The following is a 22,266-nucleotide window of genomic DNA, read 5'->3' as shown; positions in this document are numbered from 1 at the left end:
GGTACCATGAGGGCATACAGGCCCACCTAGTAAAGTGGTGCAAGGCCATCACATTTAACGGAGATTATGTAGAAAAATTGGATTTTGTAGCCATAACAGTGAGGAATAATATGGTGTATTAGAATCCTGAATAAAACCAACCACCAATAAGTGTAGCGTTACTCAAGGACGCCTCTCGCTGACCTAGGTAATTTGCGGTCAATTTTAAGCAAATTATCATGCTCCCGATCTATGTGGCATAAGACTACATAGGTCTGCTCGTATATTGAATTGTATATGTGGATATTGTCTGGACAGTGTGTTTCGAAAAGAGAGTAATAAAGAAGGAATAAATGAAAACGTCATGCCTGATGCAGATGTTCTTCTACGAGAATAGTGAAAAGCTTTTTCCTTTAACCATTTTGTGGGGGAAGGCTAGAAACTACCTTTAAAGTTGGTTTAAAGTTGCTAAATTCTCAGATCCTGGATGGACATAGCGGGGGTAATCCGCGCGAAGGGAGCTACGCTGCCTGAAGGCATGTACACAGTTTCTAACTGTAACACATGTCTTATTGTGTTCAGCCTTTAACATAAGATTACACCACTGAAAGAGGAGATTATGACAGCATTTAAAATGTTTAAATTCGGTCAATAATTATATGAAATACTGAACAATCAAATTTTTGTTGCCCCTGAAAGCCGTTAGATAGGTAACCTGCAGCTGATTCTGTGAACCATGAACAATGAAACGCGTTAATCTGTTAGCAATACAGATACACACACTTCCGACGAATCTGGAGATCCAAGATCTCCGACATTAAAAAATCAGTGTGGATTCCATGAACGGAGATCTTGCGAAACTCAACTCGCTCTTTCCGCCCCTGAGGTCCTGGAGGTCGTAGACATCGGCCGAGTTGGAAGACAATCGAAACGATTCTGCACAGTCGTTCAGTGAGTAAAATACGAACTTATTAAGCACAGAACCTGATTTGTACTGGATATAGGAGGTATCTGCAGACAGAACTCAACACGTTGTTCTCAACGGAAGAAAATCGACAATGAGCCGCTACACCTTACAATTTATATTAATGTTCTTGTGAACAATACTGGACTCTTCGTGAAATTATTGGTGGACAATGTTGTTGTCTAGAGGACAGTTACCACGCCAGGAGACTGTAGCGAAATGCAGGGATGCCTGCACAGTATCACAATGCATGCAGGGAGAGGCAGTTCACACTGAACGTAAATGTATGTAACGTGCTGCACATATAGGTGAAGAGGTACACTACTTTTCGATTTCACTATCGTCAACATACCACTGGAAACAGAAGCTATCGTAAATGACTTAGGATTAATCATCCAATACAAGCTCTGAATGTTACTGCCAATCACATTTCTCAACTTCTTCTTAAGCTATGCTCTTTTCTTAGAGATGACCTATCAGAGAGCTTATAAGCCACTCCGTATTTTACTGCCGAATCACATTTCTCAACTCTTCCTAAGTCACGCTTCTTTCGTCGAATGCGCTGATCAGAGAGTTTAGAAGCCAACACACATACTTCACTGCCTGTGACACAGGCAGTCAGACAACCTCCAATGACAACACTGCGCAGTGTGTGAGATGCCATCGTTCTCATGCAGTGCTAATTATAGTTGCGTAATTGTCCACCTTGCAGGTTTTAACAGACGTACACTTCCCTTTCCTACCAGTAGCGAAGTCCTTACAAATGCGCTCCTTGAAGGCAATAAAAAAAAAAAAGTTAAAAAAGTTCAAATGGCTCTAAGCACTATGGGACTTAACATCTGAGGTCATCAGTTCCCTACACTTAGAACTACTTAAACCTAACTAACTTAAGGACATCACACACATCCATGCCCGAAGCAGGATTCGAACCTGCGACCGTAGCAGCAGCGCGGTTCCAGACTGAAGCACCTAGAGCCGCTCGGCTACAGCGGCCGGCGTGAAGGCAATCACTTGATATAACCAGCCAATGGTACACTGAGGAAATAAATTGTAGCACCAAAAAGTAATTAATATAGAGTAAGGAAATTTCGAGAATACATTTGTCAAACTATTTAACTGATTAACGTTGCAAGATCATAGGTTTACATAAGCGTGAGATAAGGCACTGGAAATGTGGAATGTGGTAAATTAATAACTGGTGTAACCGCCATAATGTTGAATGCAAGCCATGCAAACGTGTACGCATTGTGTTGTTTATGTGGCGGTTGTCAGTTTGTGGGATGGAGTTCCGCGCCTGTTGCTCTTGATCGGTCAAAACAGGGACGGTTAATGCTGGTTGTGGATGAGGCTATTGTTGCCGTTAGATGATGTTCCACGTGTGCTCAATTGGAGACAGATCTGGTGATCGAACAGGCCAAGGCAACAAGTCAATCGAAACCGTGTAGAGCATGCTGACTTACAGCAGCGGTATGTGGTCGAGCGTTATCCTGTTGGAAAACACCCTTGGAATGCTGTTCATAAATGGCAGCACAACAGATCGAATTACTAGGCTAACGTGCAGTTTTGCAGTCTTCAGCTCGCCTAGTTCTAACCAACACACGGCCATAACTGGCATAGATGCCAGCTTACATCAGAAAACACAACAAACCTCCAGCTTGCCCTCCAATGATTTCTCGCTTACACCACTACAATCGCAAAAGGCGGTGGTTTGGGGTCAGTGGAATGCAGGGTACAGCGCGTCCGGCTCAGTGCTGTCCTTGAAGTAACCGATTTATAACAGTCCGTTGTGTCACTGTGGTGCCAACTGCTGCTCAAATTGTTGCTGCAGAAGCTAAACGATGCGACAGAGCCATAAGCCGAACACGATGCTCTGCCCTCTCGGTAATTCCACGTGGCCGTCCGAAGCCCGGTCCCCTTGCGACCGGACATTCTAGTGACCATTGTTGCCAGCAATCATGTGCTGTGGCTACATTCCTGCCAAGTATTTCTGCAACATCGTAGAATCAACATCCAGATTCTCGAAGTCAAATTACACGAGCTCGTTCAAAGTCAGTGAAGTGCTGATAATGGCATCTTTGTAGCTTTCGTCTCCTGACGTGCACACAGTGCTGAGTAGCCATATCTTCTCGAAAGTGATCCCACGCCATGTCTCTCACTTTATCGTCTTTTGCTGATAGCACCAATTTACATTGCTTTGACGTGGAAACTGCATGCAACATGGATCGAATTATATACTGAATACCCGATTTATGAACTGATAATCGTTTCACATCTTTTGCTCTACTCATTATATGTTATGTTGGATTATTTATCTTTAATTAAACTTACTCTTTATTGACACGTGGGACGTTATCAATGATATTATCATGATAACCCGAAATGTCAAACCACCAATGCACATCACTTTTTATATCACGTGATTGCACGATAAAAAGTACTGGTGGTTGATCTACAGCTGAATGATATAGCTGATGTCAACTCTATTGATTTATTAATCCAAAACTATTAGATTCATCATTCCTTGCAGGATTTTAATTTGTTTACCAGTGAATGAAATATTTGTAACGTTTAGAGCAGTATAAATGAGCTAATAATAACAAATTTAATTGCATATGTAAACTCTTTTGTGTAATCGTATTTACGTTTGTAAAAATGTATATTATTGTTGATCTATTAAGACATTAATTTCTTTGTATTAAATAACCATCCTTTTCTTTTCCAGATTTCAGCTACGATATACCTCCAATTCCTACAGAAGGTAAGCTCCATTGTTATTTGTGTTCTTTAATGACTTTTAAAAGCTATTCCCTTCTACAACGAATAACTATTAGTTTGTATCTAACTAGTAGCGCTGGTTACGGCTTTGGAACAATAAATGAATAGTTTTGCAAATAGGCGTTCCTTAGTGCAGAATCATCAATACACGTAATTTCAAAATAAATTACTAATTACAGGAAATGACTTCAGAACTTCAGGTGTACATTTAGATGAGACCTCAAAATCAGATAAAGGCTTATTATGAAGTCTCTAAAAGGACAAGCATATATTGGTATGTCAATAACTAACGTATTTGTGGACATGGAAATCAATAAATTAACTCCACCTATTTGTGTTTGATCGCTGGTCGTTTCCACACAACACCGCGAAAAATACATTCATTATACGAGATAGACTAACCACAAAGATAACTCCTTTTTGATTCATATGCACTAATACAGTGAAGATATTACGGGGTTACCAGTATTAACAATATTAATAAAATGTTCATATTAATATGAACGTAAGAATAACGATATAAGAGTAATACAAAAGTAGCACTATGAGAAAAATATTTACATTTTTTGACCAAAATCCTGGCTGCGGGCCTCTGCCGCAGTGACCTAGTCTACATCTACGGCTACATGGCTACTCTGTAAATAACACTTCAGTAGTTTTGCATTAATTCTCTATTTATTATTCCACTCTCGAACACCACGCAGAAAAAATGAACAACTATATATTCCCGTGCGAGCTCTCCTCTCCCTTGTTTTATTATGATGATAGTTTCTTCCTATATAGATCGGCCTCAATAAAATATCTTCGCATTCGTAGGATAAAGTTGATGACTGAAATTTTCTGAGAAGATCCCGCCGCAACGAAAAACCCCTTTGTTTTAAAGACTTCCACCCCAAAATCTGTATCATGTCCGTGACACTCTCTCCCCTATTTCTCGATGTACGAAACGTGTTGCACTTCTTTTTAGATGTACTCCGTTAAACCTGCCTGGTAAGGATTCCACGTCGCGCAGTGTACTCGAAAAGAGGGGGGGGGGGGGGGACGATCGTAGCGTGCGCAGTCTCTTGTCTCTTTAGTAGATAAGTTGCATACTCTTAAGTGTTCTCCCAATAAATCGCTGTCTTTGGTTCGCATTCCAATTTAAGTTGTTCGTAATTGTAATTCCAAAGAATTTAGTTGAATTTCCTGCCTTTAGATTTGACTAATTTGTAGTGTAACTTCTGTGGAAGATCTCACACTTTTCATTATTTAGGATCAATTGCCAATTTTCGCGCCACACATATATCTTATGTAAGGCGTTTTGCAATTGGCTTTTATCTTCTGATGATTTTAATAGACGATAAACGAAGCATCACCTGCAAACAACCTATGACGGCTGCTAACATTGTTTCCTAAATCGTTTATAAAGACAATTAACAGCAGAGGGCCTGTAACACTACCTTGAGGAACGCCAGAAATCACCTTCGTTTTACTCGACATAAATTTGACCATTGCCAGAATGTCCTTTGTGTGGCATTTGCGTACGTTGGTAAAGCTGAAGGCATCAGTATTTTGAAGAGAAAGTTCTCTACCGCTTGAGCAGACAACTGCTATATGTGAAACGGTGTAGTGGAAATTGGCGGGAAGTGAAAAAAGTAAGTCTAGTATCCGAGACTGCTCACTCTGAAACATTTTAACATCCCATTGCGTTAGTATGCTAAAGGTATGAGTATAATCAATGCGCAAACATCAGTCCTTTCATTTTCTGGGATGCTGTTAGCTACAGGTCGTTCCAAAAAGATTTTCTCGAGTGAGCTCTTCGTTGGTCGTTGATCGTCCGCCTCTCAACACCTCGTGTTATAGAGCTATCTGGCTCCTTACCTACAAATTTCTGGTGGATAACTTACATGTTAACACCGAAATAATGATAGTGTCGATCACAGTCAACATATTTTTTCGCAAAAGGCATGCTTTCTGCGTAGTTATAGACAAATAAATGGCTCCTAGCTCTGTGTACTTGTAGCGTCCCACGCATTCTAGTCTTCTTTACCCTGTTTTTGCACCGTCATAAAATACAGAAATTACTTCCTGTTGACGGCTGCCATAACAACCATTCGCCTGTTTAGTATCTGTCTCCCCTATCTTACTATCGATACTTGCAATAGACGACTAACCGTCTTCACCTTAGTTAAGCCATTGTAACTACTGAATCATCAGTGTCTGCTTGTCTTTCAAGCACTGTACCTATCCTCAATCTCAGAATGGAAGTTGCTCCCCTTCTTGACAAGTGACATCACTTTAACTGTCTTACATGAAGTAAATATAAAACCAATATAGTAGCTCATTGTCTGATAAACAGAATTAATACTAAACGATATACGTAATATAGGAGCGTAAGGCGCTCAGACCCCCTCTAGATATAGAACACTTCAGAAACACGCACGATTTCTGTCGTAGGTGTTTCGAGTCTTCACAGTAATGTAAAATATTGACGATTCTTTTAACTACATTTAATATACTGTTTCTCGCGTTTACTACATATTCTGAATGACACAGGGGTGGCAAATTTAATATTTCTACGCCAGGACGATCGTTCCACGCTGAAGTTATTGCTGTTACCATCTTTTTTCTTCTTCTTTCTTTTTATTTTCAAACTATTCATCTTACTCCCTGTTGTCTAAGCGAGAGAGTATTCTCTACAGGAGCGTATCTTTATATCTGGAATTTGGCCTCTCGTCCTCTTTCAAAGCCTACTTCAGCTGTTGCATAAAACTTCCCAGGAGAATTATATGCTAGTTTTTTTCTTACTGTATTCTTGCTACCAAAAAACAGAATGTAGCTCAGTTGGGATATCTCTGCATACTTACTACAACTGTTCCATGGGCTGATTAATCAGCTTTTGATAATAGTCAGGTTCTGCTATGATTTGTTAATTTCATTCATTCATTGGAATAATCACTATTACTATTACTAGGTCGTAAGATATTTCCATTCCTTAATTTTTACTGATGCATATAAATGATGGTCCTGGAAGAATGTAAGTACTGGATGTTACATCGCACAGAATATCCATATTCCCCAAATGTTCATGTTATCTTCAGACCACTGTGACGACGAATAAAGTTACAGTACGTTAATTTCCTATCAGACATACATGAAGAAGCGACCTCGACCGGTCTAGGGTGGTCTACCGCTAGCTCTGCTGGTGCCTTCAGAGTATGATCTACATATAGATGACCATCACTAATTAAAACAGAATACTGAGCGTTTCTAAACACATATGTGAAGAATGAAATACAGAAATTTTTCTTGATTTTTTGGTTTCACCGTCAACAGGACTCTAATTCACATAATAACGGACTACAAATTCGTATTTTGGTGTAATATTTTTAATACAGACTATAAGAGCTCTGGAAAATTCGAGTAAATATGTGGCACATATATACCAAGCAACCATACTAAATAGTATTGGAAAATATTCGGATTAATATTTATATGAATAAGTGCTTTGATTGTCATTTAGGAAAAATAACGGAAGCATGACCAAAATATTTAGTATCATTTCTTTGTGGTAAATCTGTAGTTAAAAAGATATAAAGGCTGCAAATGTACACAATTGCCAATACATATATTACTGGTTTCGCTTCACTGCACAAAGTTTTCAGTTTATACTTTTGTACATATAGTGTAGCAATATATTGTTAATTGATCTTATATATATATATATATATATATATATATATATATATATATATATATATATCTGCTAACATCACCACCGTATTTCCACACTTTAATGGCTGTCCTTAAACGTTACTCATGTTATGACCGCGAATGGACAAAGTCTGTTTCGGGATGAGAAGCAAGTATTAACTTATTGATTCTTGGTGTTCGGAGCACGTTTGTTTTGTAGTTGCATTTTCTTTTTTTGTCGAATGTTAATCAAAATATACAGCGTGTACCATTTATCTAGACCATACAAAATAACATCTTGCGAGCAAACAGAAGAGAAAATTATAAAGAAAATGTTGTTCAGCTACCAGAGGGGCATTAGCTACCATGAGTTTTTTCTTGTTACTCTGTTCGTTACGAATTTATGAATAGCAGTACGTCTTCCTTAAATAGTGCCCTATATTTTTTGCTCGGTAATCCTCTTCCTCTCTTCAAGACCTGTTGGTTGCTTCATTGAGGGAGGCGGGAGGACTAAGGGAATAAACAGCAAGTCCATCAGTTTCTCGGTCCAAGAGTGGTGTATCCAAAAGTAAAGATCTCAACCGAGAATGTGATCTGATATAGCTGGGAGATTCATAATAGTAAAAACTAAAGGCTAAAAAACCTAATGGACATCATCTGTATTGTCAATAATAAAAGCAAGATGAATGGACATCATCTGTAATGTCAATAATAAAAGCAAGATGAAGAAGATAGGAAAGTCAAAAGTCATCAGGGAGGGGGGGGGGGGGGAAGTCAAAAGTCATCAGGGAGGGGGGGGAGGGGGGTTACCCCAGGTCTCTGCATGCAGTAGGAAACGTCCCATCCACAGTTGTTCCATCCCTGGTCAATTAGTAAGGAGTGGTCAGGAGCGCTCCCTATTCAACAGAGTACGACACCTAGAATGGAAAATTGGGTACGGCAGAAAGGAGACCAACTGAATCTGAAAGCGATAAAAACAAAGTAAAAGAGGTATTAAAGAGTAGCTTGGCCAAGGAGGTGAGGTTGGGGATCCCCCAGACCATGCATGCAGCGGCAGCCAGCCTATCCCTGTTCCAGAGGTAGATCAAAACCTTATAACGGAGAATCAAAACCACTTTGACGGAGAAAACTGAGAACCAGTTCAGCCATCCGTCAGTCTTCCACCAATAATAGAGGCAAGGAATCCAGGAGCCCATACTTAGCGTGGAGGGCCTATAACCCTCCTACCCCTCCGGCCAATTAGGCTTTTTGTATGACAGTGTAAAGTCCCTAATCTGTGGGGAGAAGGCATCTGCTCCTAAGCATAATGCAAAACCGAGAGAAGTAGATGAAGTTATAAGCGAATAACAAGTGTTCAGTATTTTAGCAATGACGATTAGAAACAAAGTTCGGTTAACGTACGTAAACCAGTTTTTAACTAACAGTAGTTTGTGGAAAATTTGGAAAAAAGGTTTTCAAAGTATGTCATTAATGTAAATAACCAACGGTCGCCAGTTCCTCACCAGAACAAGAATAATTATATTGAAACTGAACTTCATACTCATAAGCAATCTTACGTAAAAATAGTTACTGACGTCATAACGTAGTACTGAAGTACTTCACACCACACATTTCACAGTAGTCAAATAACAATCAAATAGCTAACACATACAATATATTATATTAATTTTCAAAGATCAATTAACCGTAATACTGACTGTCGTAATTGTAGCAAGCAGAAAGATTGTTTGAACTTACTCATTGGAAAGGACTGTCATTTACCTAGCAGTTACTCTGATATTTCTTTGTAATGAAAGTTATAAATTATGCCACAAGCTATAAATTAGAACTGTGCTTTGACAGTGAAATTCAGTGTCAAAGTTACGTAAAGTTTTACTACCAATTTTTTATTATGAAAGTTACTCTATTTTTAGCAAGTGAATTAATATTGGCTTTTGCACTATTCTATTTCTGACGTCATTCATACTACAGCCAAATGTTTCATTATTACGTAATTGGCCAAAATTTGGAAAAATTATCTTTTGATAACCCAATAAATTAATATTCACTTCATTTACAGTTTCTTTTCTGATTATCTCGGTTCGTACAAATAGGTAGGATGGATACTACTTGGACAATTACTTAGGAAAATTATTTACGTGACAATATGCACGAAAACACTGTTATTTAAGCAATAAAATTTCACCTACGCTGGTCAGCCTATTACTTTTCTGGTTATAAAAAGTCTAGATCTTACTTCACTTTAAGATGCCGTTGGTTTCTCGAGTGGCTTCATTTAGCGGTAAAGTAGGACACAGGTTGATCTTTTTGCCATACCGTAGCCAATAACAAGGGTCCACAGTACTCTTAATGTTATGTGACTTACTCTTGCTGCATTTGTACTCTCCCCAATAAATGCCATAGTTCGCCCATATTAAACATCCGCCAAACCAACCATTTCAGTTTCCACTGCTCCGCACTTCGGAAACAGACTTTTTATCTCCGCACTTTTGCATAGCCACACTGGTGAATACACACAACCAACGATACCAATCGTCCCCCTGAGACTCCGAACTGCTCGCACCCCCAGCGATAATGCATTTACAATTTATTACACTTTTTGACAATATTTTTTTTCTTATTAGACCAGAGTGTCTACTTACATCATGTTAACATTCCATGCGTATTCTCTTTCTTAAATAACAAATATAATTTGTAATTTGACAACATATTTACAAGACCAATATTTAATACAATTATTAAAAAAAAATTCGCAAAACACGTAGAAAATGTATGATCATCCATAGAGTTGTGGTGATAGAGGCCAAAAGGAGGGGGAATTCCACCAAAATATGAGCTATTGTAAGTACGACTTCATAACTACAATTTGGGGGGCGGCTCCTTACACAAAATAAAACTGTGGGTTAACCTGACTGATGCGGAGACAGAATAGGACTGTGGAGAAGCGGAAAGAAGTGCACCATACAGCAGCAGTCTAACTGTCTGTACAGAGTTCACCAGATGTGAGAGTAGCCTACCAGATATTCCATTTTTGAAGAAGCAGAACTCACGTGTGCACTCGCAAATCCGCACCTGGGATCGTCAAAGCGTCTGGGGAGCGAGCAAGCTGAGAAGGCAACACGATGAAGGTCATTAGGATGTCATGAATAGCAGAGACCTAAGGGTGGCAGGAACAGTATCGGTCATTAGCCTAGAGACTGCTCATTGTGACATTACAAACACCATCAAGGGCAGGATCTGCTAATGGCTACCAGCTCTGCCGTAAACACATTGCATATTCCCAGCATCTATTGGCATTCAGTACCAGCAGGATGTGTAAAAGCATATTCCGTCTAACCCACAGTTCTAGAGCGATCGCTATAAAAAATGAAAGCACCGTGGAACTCTTGAAGAATCTAATCAGTGGTCTGGGCGCCTCCAAGGAGGAGTGCGTGAGAAAACACGGGGAGCCCAGTCCAGGGAGGGAAAATGGAAATCTTGGCAGAGGGAAGTGAGCCCTATTCCAACTGGTAATTCCACTCGAGGGCTCATATCAGGAGGACGACACCCCTCGTATGCAAAGAGAATCTGATATGTGGAATGATCAACGAACTGTCGAACGGCGATTGCGTAGAAGAAAAAATGTTTAAATGTGTGTGAAATCTTATGGGAACTGCTAAGGTCATCAGTCCCTAAGCTTACACACTACTTAACCTAAATTATTCTAAGGACAAACACACACACCCATGCCCGAGGAAGGACTCGGACCTCCGCCTGGACCAGCCCCACAGTCCATGATTGTAGCGCCTTATACAGCTCGGCTAATCCCGCGAGGCCTGCGTAGAAGGCCAAGAGATGGTACTGTCGAATCTGAAGAGGGAAGATCCCTGTTTCGGCAAGGAGACTGTCTGTGAGACTAGTCCGGAACACCGCCAGTGGCTAGGTGCACACCATGGTGATGGTCCAGGTCTGTTTCAAAGCCGAAGGAGACCGCAAGACATAAACCTGGCAATCATAGTCCAGTAGGGAAGAAACCAGGGGCTGGTAAAAACGGATAAGAGTAGCAAGATCTTCACCAGATGTGTGGACAAGGATGCAGAAGGTGTTAAGCTTCCACTTGCAGGTAGACTACAAGTCACGAATATTGCCAGTCAAGTCAGCTTTTTGTCTAAAATGGGGCTTTACTACAACCTCAAGGTGCTGGGCAACTAAGTAACAGGTCAGGATGGACTCTGAAACGACGATAAAAATGCATGACCGACGTTTTTTTTGGAGAAACTGGAAACCAAGGGAAAGACCCAATGCAGAGCCCCACTGGATGGCATCTTGGGGCTGGTGTTCAGCAGAGGCTGGGAGCTGTATCAAATGCAAAAGTCGTCGACATACAGCTCAGGGATAACCAGCGCCCGACAGAGATCACCATCCCATTGATGGCGATGAGGAAGAGAGTGCCACTCAACACCGAACTCTGTTGGGTGTCGTTCGCTTGGAGCAGTGAGGAGCTGAGTGAAGTACCAACTCTAACACGGAATAACCAATGGTATAAAAACTGACGAATAAAAATCTGTAGAGAGCCTCGAAATCCCAAGGCATTGGGGGTAAGTAATATGTCAAGCGGTGTCGCACGCCTTATGTAGGTCAAAAAGGACTATGAGAAAAATTGGTGCTTAGGAAAATCTGTCAAATTGCTGCTTTCAGCTAAGCAGATGGTTAATTGTGGATCATCCTTCCCAGAAACAACACTAATAGGGATGTGTCCTTTCCTTCGATTATATCACATGAAACGCTCACCAGATATGCCAATTAAACAGTTCTATTTGCAACACAAGAACGAAACTTATAAATCAGAGATCAACAGAATAACTAACTTCTGAAGAACAAAAATAAAAAATTTTCTTGACTCAGTGAATGCTCAAATAATCCGACTTCCAAAAGGTAACAGTCACAGGATGAATCCCTTTAAAGTCTGTAGGGATGAATTTTGTAATACTAAGTCCGACAATTCCCAACTGTAGGAGATGTAGCAAAACAGAGTAGCAAGTCTTCTCCCATCGGTGGCGACCCGTTTGGTCCGCCCCACTTCACAGTGTCGGCGAAGAGTAGAGGAGTTGGTCGAGGGAGCGCGTCATCCATGAGAGGTCTTCCCATGGCGGCTGGCTGCACTCGAAATAGTCGTTGCCCTCGCTGCGCGGGATAAATCGTCGTCTCGTGGAGTAACACTTCTGTTTGACTGCTCAAACTTTGTTTCGGAGGAAGTACGAAATAGTTTCGCCTGCGCTCGCTGATCGGGGCTGCGCGCGCGCCTTGGAGCTGCTGCTGGCCCCGCTACCGCTGTCGCTAGTAAACTCGCTGGTTGGAATTTCCGCCTCGCGCGAACTGGAGTACTGTCTCCGCGGTGAATGTTGCGCAGGTTGCTGTTTGCGCCTATTGAACTTGTTACCACAGCAAAATGGACCCGAGATTCGAGAGCCCACCGTAATCTTCCGGCAAACATCCTTTCAAGCAGCTTGCAGGGTACGTTGGTCATGGTTATCGGCCAATAGCTACCGAGAGACAGATTGAAGAATGGGTAGTATCATAGGCCCTCTGCCGTTCCTGATTTACATAAATGATCTAGATGATAATCTGAGCAGCCCCCTTAGATTGTATGCAGATGACGCTGTAATTAACCGTCTAGTAAAATCATCAGACAATCAATTCCAATTACAAAATATCTAGAAAGAGATTCTGTAAGGTGCGAAAAGTGTCAACTGACACTAAACAAAGAAAAGTGCGAGGTCATCCACATGGGTACTAAAAGAAATCCGATAAATTTTGGGTATACGATAAATCGCACAAATCTAAGGGCTGTCAATTCGACTAAATACCTAGGAATTACAATTACGAGCAACTTAAATTGGAAAGAACACATAGGTAATATTGTGGAGAAGGAGAAACAAAGACTGCACTTTGTTGGCAGAAGACTTAGAAGATGCGACAAACCCACTAAAGAGACAGTCTACATTACACTCGTCCGTCCTCTGCTGGAATATTCCTGCATGGTGTGGGATCCTTACTAGGTAGGATTGACGGAGGACATCGAAAAAGTGCAAAAATGGGCAGGTCGTTTCGCGTTATCGCACAATAGGGTGAGAGTGTCACTGATGTGATACGCGAGTTGGGGTGGCAGTCACTGAAACAAATGTGGTTTTCTTTGGGGCGAAATCTATTTACGAAATTTCAGTCACCAACTTTCTCTTCCGAATGCGAAAATATTTTGTTGACGCCCACCTAAGTAGGGAGAGATGAGTATCATAATAAAATAAGAGAAATCAGAGCTTGAACGGAAAGATTTACGTGTTCCTTTTTCCCACGCGCCATTCGAGAGTGGAATGGTAGAGAAGTAGTATGAAAATGTTTCGATGAACCCTCTGCCAGGCACTTAAGTGCGAACTGCAGAGTAACCATGTATATGTAGATGTAGATGTAGATAAGTATGCTATAACGTGGTTGCGATGAGATAACACCTTGGAGGGAAACACGGTTGAAGACCCTTAGTATATGTTGCCTTTGGGGAACGTTGAGGACGTTCAGGTGATGGATACATACCTGTTCAAAAACTTGTGAATAATGTACCATGAAAAAGTACCAAAAAATTGAGTGACTCTACTATACTAACAAACAGTGGAGGTACTCGGGATAACGTGACTCACCGACTTGCTGGAGTTGGCCATAAATACATAGAAACAAGTAAAATGCACAGCAGTCACTCAGTCCCAGTTATCTTCTACCTTCTATTCGTTCGTGTACATTGAACTAATATAAACCTTCAATTGAAGACGGTTAACTGAATGAACGATTTACGCTTTCCTTGTGTTTCCACTTGTTTACTGTCAACTCCAGTAAGTGGATGATTTATGTAATCCCGAGTATCTGCTCTATGCTAGTAGAAGAGATTTAACGTCATTTTTGTCTCAAAATTATAACGTCATCTGTGAATGGCACACTGTGACACGTTTTTCAACAGGTCTTGAAGAAAGGGAAGGAATTACAAAATAAAAAATATTAGGGTGCTACTTGTAGGTGAAAAAGCCTTCTGCCGTTCATATGCTACGAACAAAGTTACATGCAAGGCAGTCATGCTGGTTAACGCTCTCTTTCATAGCTATACGACATTTGTTTGATACATATTTTGTGCATTCGGGAGGACGACGGCTCAACCCCGCGCCCAGCCATCCTGATTTAGGTTTTCCGTGATTTCCCTAAATCGCTCCAGGCAAATGCCGGGATGGTTTCTTTCGAAGGGCACGGCCGACTTCATTCCCCATCCTACCCTAATCCGATGAGACCGATGACATCACTATCTGGTCTCCTCCCCCAAAAAACAACAAAACAACAACAGCATATATTGTTTCTGGATAAAAATTTCGTGGGCTGCTCTAAATAAATGTGAAACACTGAATGAGCAGGCAAAGCCTAGTGGCAGCATGACAAAATAAACACTCGTGAAATAATAAACGGACAGAGAGCTAGTTCAAAAAATAAAATGCAAGTAATACGGATTTAATGTACACAGCTGGTCAGCGATCTTACCAGAAAAGGTCTCTTTTAACGAACGTATTATCAAATCTGTTTGGTGACAGTCACAACATTAACTATGGCATAGAGTCAGCTTCCTAATAATAAAGCTTGAAGTAATGATTAATGTGTCCTGCAACATACTCATAGGATTATAAACAATATTAAATCTGAAGCCAATGAGCAAAATAAATTTGCCAAGCACTGAAAGCATCAGCGAAACAAAATGAATAAACACAACTTTCATAAAAGGCAGGACACTGGATAACATGTATATGCATATTATAGGTAACCTTAATAGCAGGTCCATAGAACACTGTTATAAGAAAATAGCAAACACCTTAAAACACTAACAAACGTGAGTAAAGAACAGGACAGATAATCTAGGGAAGAATACAACAGAAAACTCCTCATCACGCACACCGTAAGTCAGGCACGCTGCTCAATAACTTGGCGAATAGATACGTTTACAAGAAAAACAAAAAAAAAATGCGCGTTCACCACAGTTCGCGAAGACGTGCTTGATATCAGATACAAATGAGAGCCTTTTGCCGACAATACCAGACCGAAGCAATGGCACAAATATCAAGAAGGCGAGAGAGCCGCAATACTGGTAGGCAACCGTTCCCCCAAGCAGGCTCGCTTCCATTAAAGGTCAGATGGCGCCGATAACTCTCCACAGGCGAGGCTGCCGCCTTCCAGCAATGTTCGGCCAACACGGAGCGCTCACACGTCCTCAGTCAACATGGACCACCATCTTCCACTGTTAAGGGAAGGCTACTATCCCATAGAAATTCGAGCACGGGAGTACCTTCCTTCTGCGGCTGCTTACACGTGCACCAGTAGGCCACCTAACGCGGCAGAAAAGTACATGTAAAAGCCGTGGCAGCCTACTGCATATGTCGACGGCCGGACACTGGAAGTTAGGATAGTGATAAAATTTACTGTCGCATGCGCGTGCGTATGTGTGTGCCTGGAAGGGAGGGACGGAAATGGGGGGAGAACAGAAAACAGAGATGTAATCCAAGGAAGAGAGATCGGATTCATTGGTGTCTAGAACTATCAAGGACCAGTCGAGAAACTGTCTTCGGTCAGTGACATGAACCCAGCTACGCTCAAAACCACGATGCATTCCCTGTCGTACCATATACTACTACATAAATATACGTCCAGGTTCAACGTTGTTACCAAACATCTTGAAAAGTTCTTAACCGATTTACTTCAAATTTATACCTGACACTCTATAAATGTACAGACGGAGATAACTTACTTTTTTTAAAAAAAATAGGGCCTACAAATACGATACTCCAATAGATGTTCAGACAGATATAACCTATTTATTTTAGAATATACATGGTAAATCAATACACACGTATCAAAAGAAGTTTTGCACCACACTGGTTCCCATAACTCCTGAGGACAGACGTTGACTGTGGATTTCTATCACAGACATAGTCCCTTTGACTGTTCAGAGATGTCACTAAACTCCCCCAAAGATGTAAACAACCATGCATCAGCAGCGTCTATTAGACGGACGGGGTCCGACAACCGATCAGTTCCAGTCATTCCATCAGGATGAAGGTACACGGTTCGTGTTGTGGGTAGTTCAACCATGCCTAGGCGGTCAATACCGCGGTTCCATCGCGACCGCATTGTTACTTTGTGCCACGAAGGGCGCTCAGCAAGGGAAGTGTCCAGGCGTCTCAGAGTGATCCAAAGCGATGTTGTTTGGACATGGAGGAGATACAGAAGGACAGGAACTGTCAATGACATGCCTCGCTCACGCGACCCGAGGGCTACTACTGCAGTGGATGGTCGCTACCTACGGATTACGGTTCGGAGGAAACCTGATAGCAACGCCACCATGTTGAATAATTCTTTTCGTGCAGCCACAGGACGTTGTGTTACGACTCAAACTGTGCGTAATAGACTGCATCATGATCAACTTCACTCCCAACTTCCATGGCGGGGTCGATCTCTGCAACCACGATACCCTGCAGCGCGTTACAAATGGACCCAACAACGTGCCGAATGGTCCGCTCAGGATTGTCATCACGTTCTCTTCACCGATGAGTGTCGCATATGCCTTCAACCAGACAATATTCGGAGACGTGTTTGCAGGCAACCCGGTCAGGCTGAACGCCTTAGACACACTGTCCAGCGAGTGCAGCAAGGTGGAGGTTCCCTGCTGTTTTGGGGTGGTGTCATGTGGGGCCGACGTACGCCGCTGGTGCTCATGGAAGGCGCCGTAACGACTGTGCGATACGTGAATGCCATCCTCCGACCGATAGTGCAACCATATCGGCAGCATACTGGCGAGGCGTTCGTCTTCATGGACGACAATTCGCGCCCCCAACGGGCACATCTTGTGACTTACTTCCTTCAGGATAACGATTTCGCTCGACTAGAGTGGCCAGCATGTTCTGCAGACATGAACCCTATCAAACATGCGTGGGATAGATTGAAAAGGGCTGTTTATGGACGACATGACCCACCAATCACTCTTGGAGATCTACGCCGAATCACCGTCAAGAAGTGGGACAATTTGGACCAACAGTGCCTTGATGAACTTGTGGATAGTATGCCACGACGAATACAGGCATGCATCAATGCAAGAGGACGAGCTACTGCGTATTACAGGCACCGGGGCGTACACCAGTCTGGACCACCACCTCTGAAGGTCCTGCTGTATGTTGGTACAACATGCAATGTGTGGTTTTCACGAGCAATAAAAAGGTTGTAAATTATGTTTGTGTTGATCTCTATTCCAATTTTCTGAACAGGTTCTGGAACTCTCGGAACCGAGGTTATGAAAAACTGTTTTTGATGTGTGTATATGCAACATAAAGTGTAAATGTTGTTACCAAAATACTCGAAATGATCCTGACCAATTTACTTCACATTTTTTCATGATACTCTAACAAGCATTCAGATGGGCATATGCTACAAATTTTTCAATATACGTATAATTATGAAGCAGCGCTTAGCAAAAATCTGTAAGTGCTTAACTGATTTAGTTCCTGTTTTTATACGATACTCTAATAAACTTTCAGATGGACATCGGCTATGTATTTTTAATGTGCATGTTATATAAATATATATCTAATACATAAAGGCAAATGTTGTTAGCAAAAATCTCGAAACGTTCTTCATCGATTTACAGCAAATATTTACACATTCCTACAGGTTACAAATTTTCTGAATACATATTTTTTGTAAATATTACATGTAATATACAAAGGGAAAACTTAGTTAGCCAAAATCTCGAAAAGCTTTTGACCGATTTATTTCAAATTTTCATTCAATACTCTACTAAACATTCAGACGGACGTATGCTACATGTTTTTTTAAACAACACTGTACAGATTTTCTGTTAAAACAGATCGCCTGAAAGGGAACGCTGGGTGTGAAAATGTGCAGTTTCGTTTTCTTTCTCGCAGTCAGTTTTAATTTTGTTAGCAAAAACCATTAGAAAAGTTGCTTATTATACATATTTGCTTGCTCATTATATATAATGTTAAACAAAAATTGTATGCACAACAGTGTGCTATTTTGTTTTCTTCTTTGCAGTCAGTTGTACTGTATTTGGTCAGGGAAGAGGGGAGAAGGTTGTTACATATGCCTCGTGAAGACAGTGTGCAGGAGGTCGAGCGGTCAGGATTTGAGAGTGGGTTTTCAAGGCTGCCGTTAAATGACAGAACAGGAAATTAGGTACAATAAAGTGGATATATTTCGGTGTATGGCATACAAGGGACGCGCCTAGGGTCGGAAGTTAGCAGGTTTAGGCCAGTCTAGGAGGTCGAACAATTAATTGAAATGGGCAACGGAAGGGGAAGCGGTTCATGTTAACTTATGTTGGTGGCCGGTCGTGAGAAGCAGAGCCAGAGGCTCTGCCTTCCGAAAAGACGTCTGTTCTGCTCGAGGTCTTGAATACAAGAGAGAGAGGCAAATGTGTTCCGCACCGCAGAACACTCCAGCGTCCACACACGTGACCTGTATCCCGCGTACGCTATTGGCTAAAACCAATGGCGTGAATTCTCCAGCAGAGTCAGCAGAGGTCTCAGGGCGTCTGTTGTCAGCAGCTTTAACTGGACAGAAATGCCTCGGTTTTAAAAGACTGGCAACTTGTGTCACGTAGGCGCAGCGTAAGTTGCTATAGAAGTAAACTTGTAAAGATATGACTGGGCCTTTGAAATAAATTTTTTAAACCAACTCCCTAAAATATTCCTTGACTGGCTGCCACCAAGTCCACAGTTTTAAGAGGAAAAAGGAGAGTTGTATTTATAGCTGACTGACTTAGCATTAAAATAATACTATGGAACCTGAAGCATCTGAAACTTAGGAATCCTAACCATTCACCGATGAAACCTATGAGAAATACTGTCACTGAAGCTACTATTATCTCAGCTCCAGCAATTGGAGAGGTCTCAGCCATACTCCTTATATTAATGCCCTTGAAAGATTTACCCATTCATTTAAAGCAACTTCGTTTCCCAATCAAGGTTTCGTTTACATTAACAATAAACTATGTTCAATGCTCGAGAGAGGGGGAAGAGGCGATAGACAGAGGTGGAGAAGGGAAGAAAATGTACAGAGAGAGGGGGAAGGAGGAGATAGACACAGAGAGATGTGAGAAGGAGCTGGAGAGAGGCTGCGGGGGGGGGGGGGGGGGAGAGGAGGAAGAGGTGGGCAGAGAGAGGGGAAATTTGGAAGTTGGACAGAGAGAGGTGAGAGAAAGAGATTAGGTTGTATATACAGTTCCCATACATAGTTATCACTGCCGGGTTCGCTAGTTCATTTATATCATCAATGGTAAATATGAGTAACTCACTAACCAAGAACTGCTGAACTGTCAGTTTGTTTTAAAAGGAAGCAAAGTTGAAGAATGTGAACTTCACAATTATACAAAAAACAGTTATCCACCTGTTGTATCAAAGCTAATGGTATCTTCAGGCGCCTACACAGACCTGCAACAACCTGTAGCTCGCACAAAATGCCTTGGGAGCGGGGACATATGGTCAGAGTGACCGAGGACAAGGCACAACATAGTCCCTTTTCTCCCGTTGTGTCTTATGTGGGATGCAACGCCCAAGTAACGGAGTTAAAGGAGAGGGTAATCGGCTCCAGAAGTATTTTAGGTCATCATGCGAAGTAAGGAGCAGACTATGCAGATATATTTCCAAGAAACGGTATGCTGGTTTAGCAGTAATGGTAAACATCCCCATCTACACAAAATTCTCGTCAGAAAAGTTCCTGTAACACCATAATCTCGTGCTGGGATCACCAGCTTGTGTTACTGTTCGCTTTCAAGGAAATCGTTTTTGTGGGACATTAACCATGGACCTTCCAGGTCCGTTTCTAAATGAATTCATGCCCATTTCCCTATAAATAATTCCGAGGAACTCGCGTTATAAACATTACGAGCATACAGCAGATAATTTGTATTAATACTGCTACCTTTCGCTTCATAGCGCTTTTTAGTAGCATTTATGCATTCATTAGCTTGTTTCTGAACCACTGAAGGCTCATTTGTAGCTGTTTGGTATTTATAGGCACTACACTGGAGCGCTGCCAACATGGCGACGTTCTGTGATTCTTGAGTTGTAAATAGATCACTTCAGAAAAATTTGTTACACACCAGCGTGGAAAACACAGCACATAGATGCACTTACTTAACATCTCACGTACAAACTTTCCACTGGACCTGGTATAAAATGTGCAATGCCTCCATCTGAAGATGGACCTTCAGTGACTCGAATGGTAGCTAACGAAAGAATACATGTTCCTAAAACGCATTACAAAGCGACTAGTTAGGGTATTAATACAAAACTTCTGTCGTTATAACGGCAGCTGCAGGTTTATTGTCCATAATTGATAAGGTATCTTAGGGGCAGGTCTACAAGCAAAAAACCCTTGATCACTCCTACTAGTAATGTTTGTTCACCTTTGGTGAAAGAAAGAAAAGATATCAACAGTACTGGATAACGTGGAGCTTTGTGATCCTGTTACCTAGGGGCAGGGGCCGCGGTGGTCTCGCGGTTCTAGGCGCGCAGTCCGGAACCGTGCGACTGCTACGGTTGCAGGTTCGAATCCTGCCTCGGGCATGGATGTGTGTGATGTCCTTAGGTTAGTTAGGTTTAAGTAGTTCTAGGGGACTGATGACCATATATGTTAAGTCCCATAGTGCTCAGAGCCATTTGAACCATTTTTGTCCAATCGTTCCTCCTCTTTTTCTCTACCGACAGCACAGATTGACTGCTTGGAGTGCCATATTTTCAGCTGATTTCAGAAAGTGGAACTATTATTTTTTGGGCCTATTCCGTGAACACGCCTATTAATGAACATACCTTCGATGTTTCAGCATTCTGCAATCTATATAGCCCACATTGGAGCACTCTGAACACCGTCAGTTTCATTGTAACTAACCAGAACTAGCTGACAGTTGGCAGTCTTTGAATTGACGCCACTTCGGGACTAGGGTGTCGATGGGGATGATATGATGATGAAGACAACATAACACCCAGTCCCAGAGCTGAAAAAACCTCCGACCCAGGGGGAATCGAACCCGGGCCCCTTTGCACAGCATTCATCCGCGCTGACCACTTTTTTTTTAAACTTGTGTTATTTGATGTTGTTCGTTGCTTTTGTTCGGGGCGGACGTGCAATGACAGCTGTTCAAGTCCGTTGTTGATCCATTCACTCAGTTTTTTTTATTACAGAGGGCAACTAACCCTTTGACCGAACACGCTGAACTACAGCGCCGGCTAACCAGTCAGCTATCGAGGCGAACGATGTTCCTGTATGTTAGTAAGTAAGAAAGAAACATGTCAGAACTGTGAGTTGATATTTCACTGGGGTGATTTTAGTGGGGAAGCCAGTAAATTATCAGATGAGGCTCTTCCACGGAGATGTTGGTTATGTATTCGAGACAAGGACATCGAGGAACACGGATAAATATTTGTGCCCTCCTAACAAAATTAAAAATGGAGTTCAAAAATGTTTCAAATGGCTCTGAGCACTATGGGACATAACATCTGAGATCATCAGTCCCCTAGAACTTAGAACTACTTAAACCTAACAAACCTAAGGACATCACACACATCCATGCCCGAGGCAGGATTCGAACCTGCGACCGTAGCGGTTGCGCGGTTCCAGACTGAAGCGCCGAGAACCGCTCGGCCACACCGGTTGGCAAAAATGGAGTCTCTTAAATTAGATAGGTTGAAGGGGTAAAGAGACAATGGAAGCTGAGAAAAGTTGACAAGTAATCGGTAAAAGGAGAAAACCTCAGAAACAACATTTCAAATTCCGATTACCAATTAAAGATGAGAGCCTGACCA

General features: G+C 41.7%; 1 long non-coding RNA gene across 1 annotated transcript in view; it reads left to right on the top strand.

Annotated features, from left to right (window-relative positions):
• The window catches only part of LOC126234420 (uncharacterized), a 391,031-nt gene that overhangs the window by 292,249 nt on the left and 76,516 nt on the right, over window positions 1-22,266 (top strand). Inside the window, exon 4 of the long non-coding RNA XR_007544721.1 lies at window positions 3,666-3,701. This is a non-coding gene — a long non-coding RNA (uncharacterized LOC126234420). The remainder of the gene's footprint in view (window positions 1-3,665; window positions 3,702-22,266) is intronic.

Source organism: Schistocerca nitens, chromosome 2 (assembly GCF_023898315.1).
Source record: "Schistocerca nitens isolate TAMUIC-IGC-003100 chromosome 2, iqSchNite1.1, whole genome shotgun sequence".
In the NCBI taxonomy this organism is placed as follows: Eukaryota; Metazoa; Arthropoda; class Insecta; order Orthoptera; family Acrididae; genus Schistocerca; species Schistocerca nitens.
Note: the sequence above shows the minus strand (reverse complement) of the source record. Positions and strands in the feature narration are given on the sequence as shown.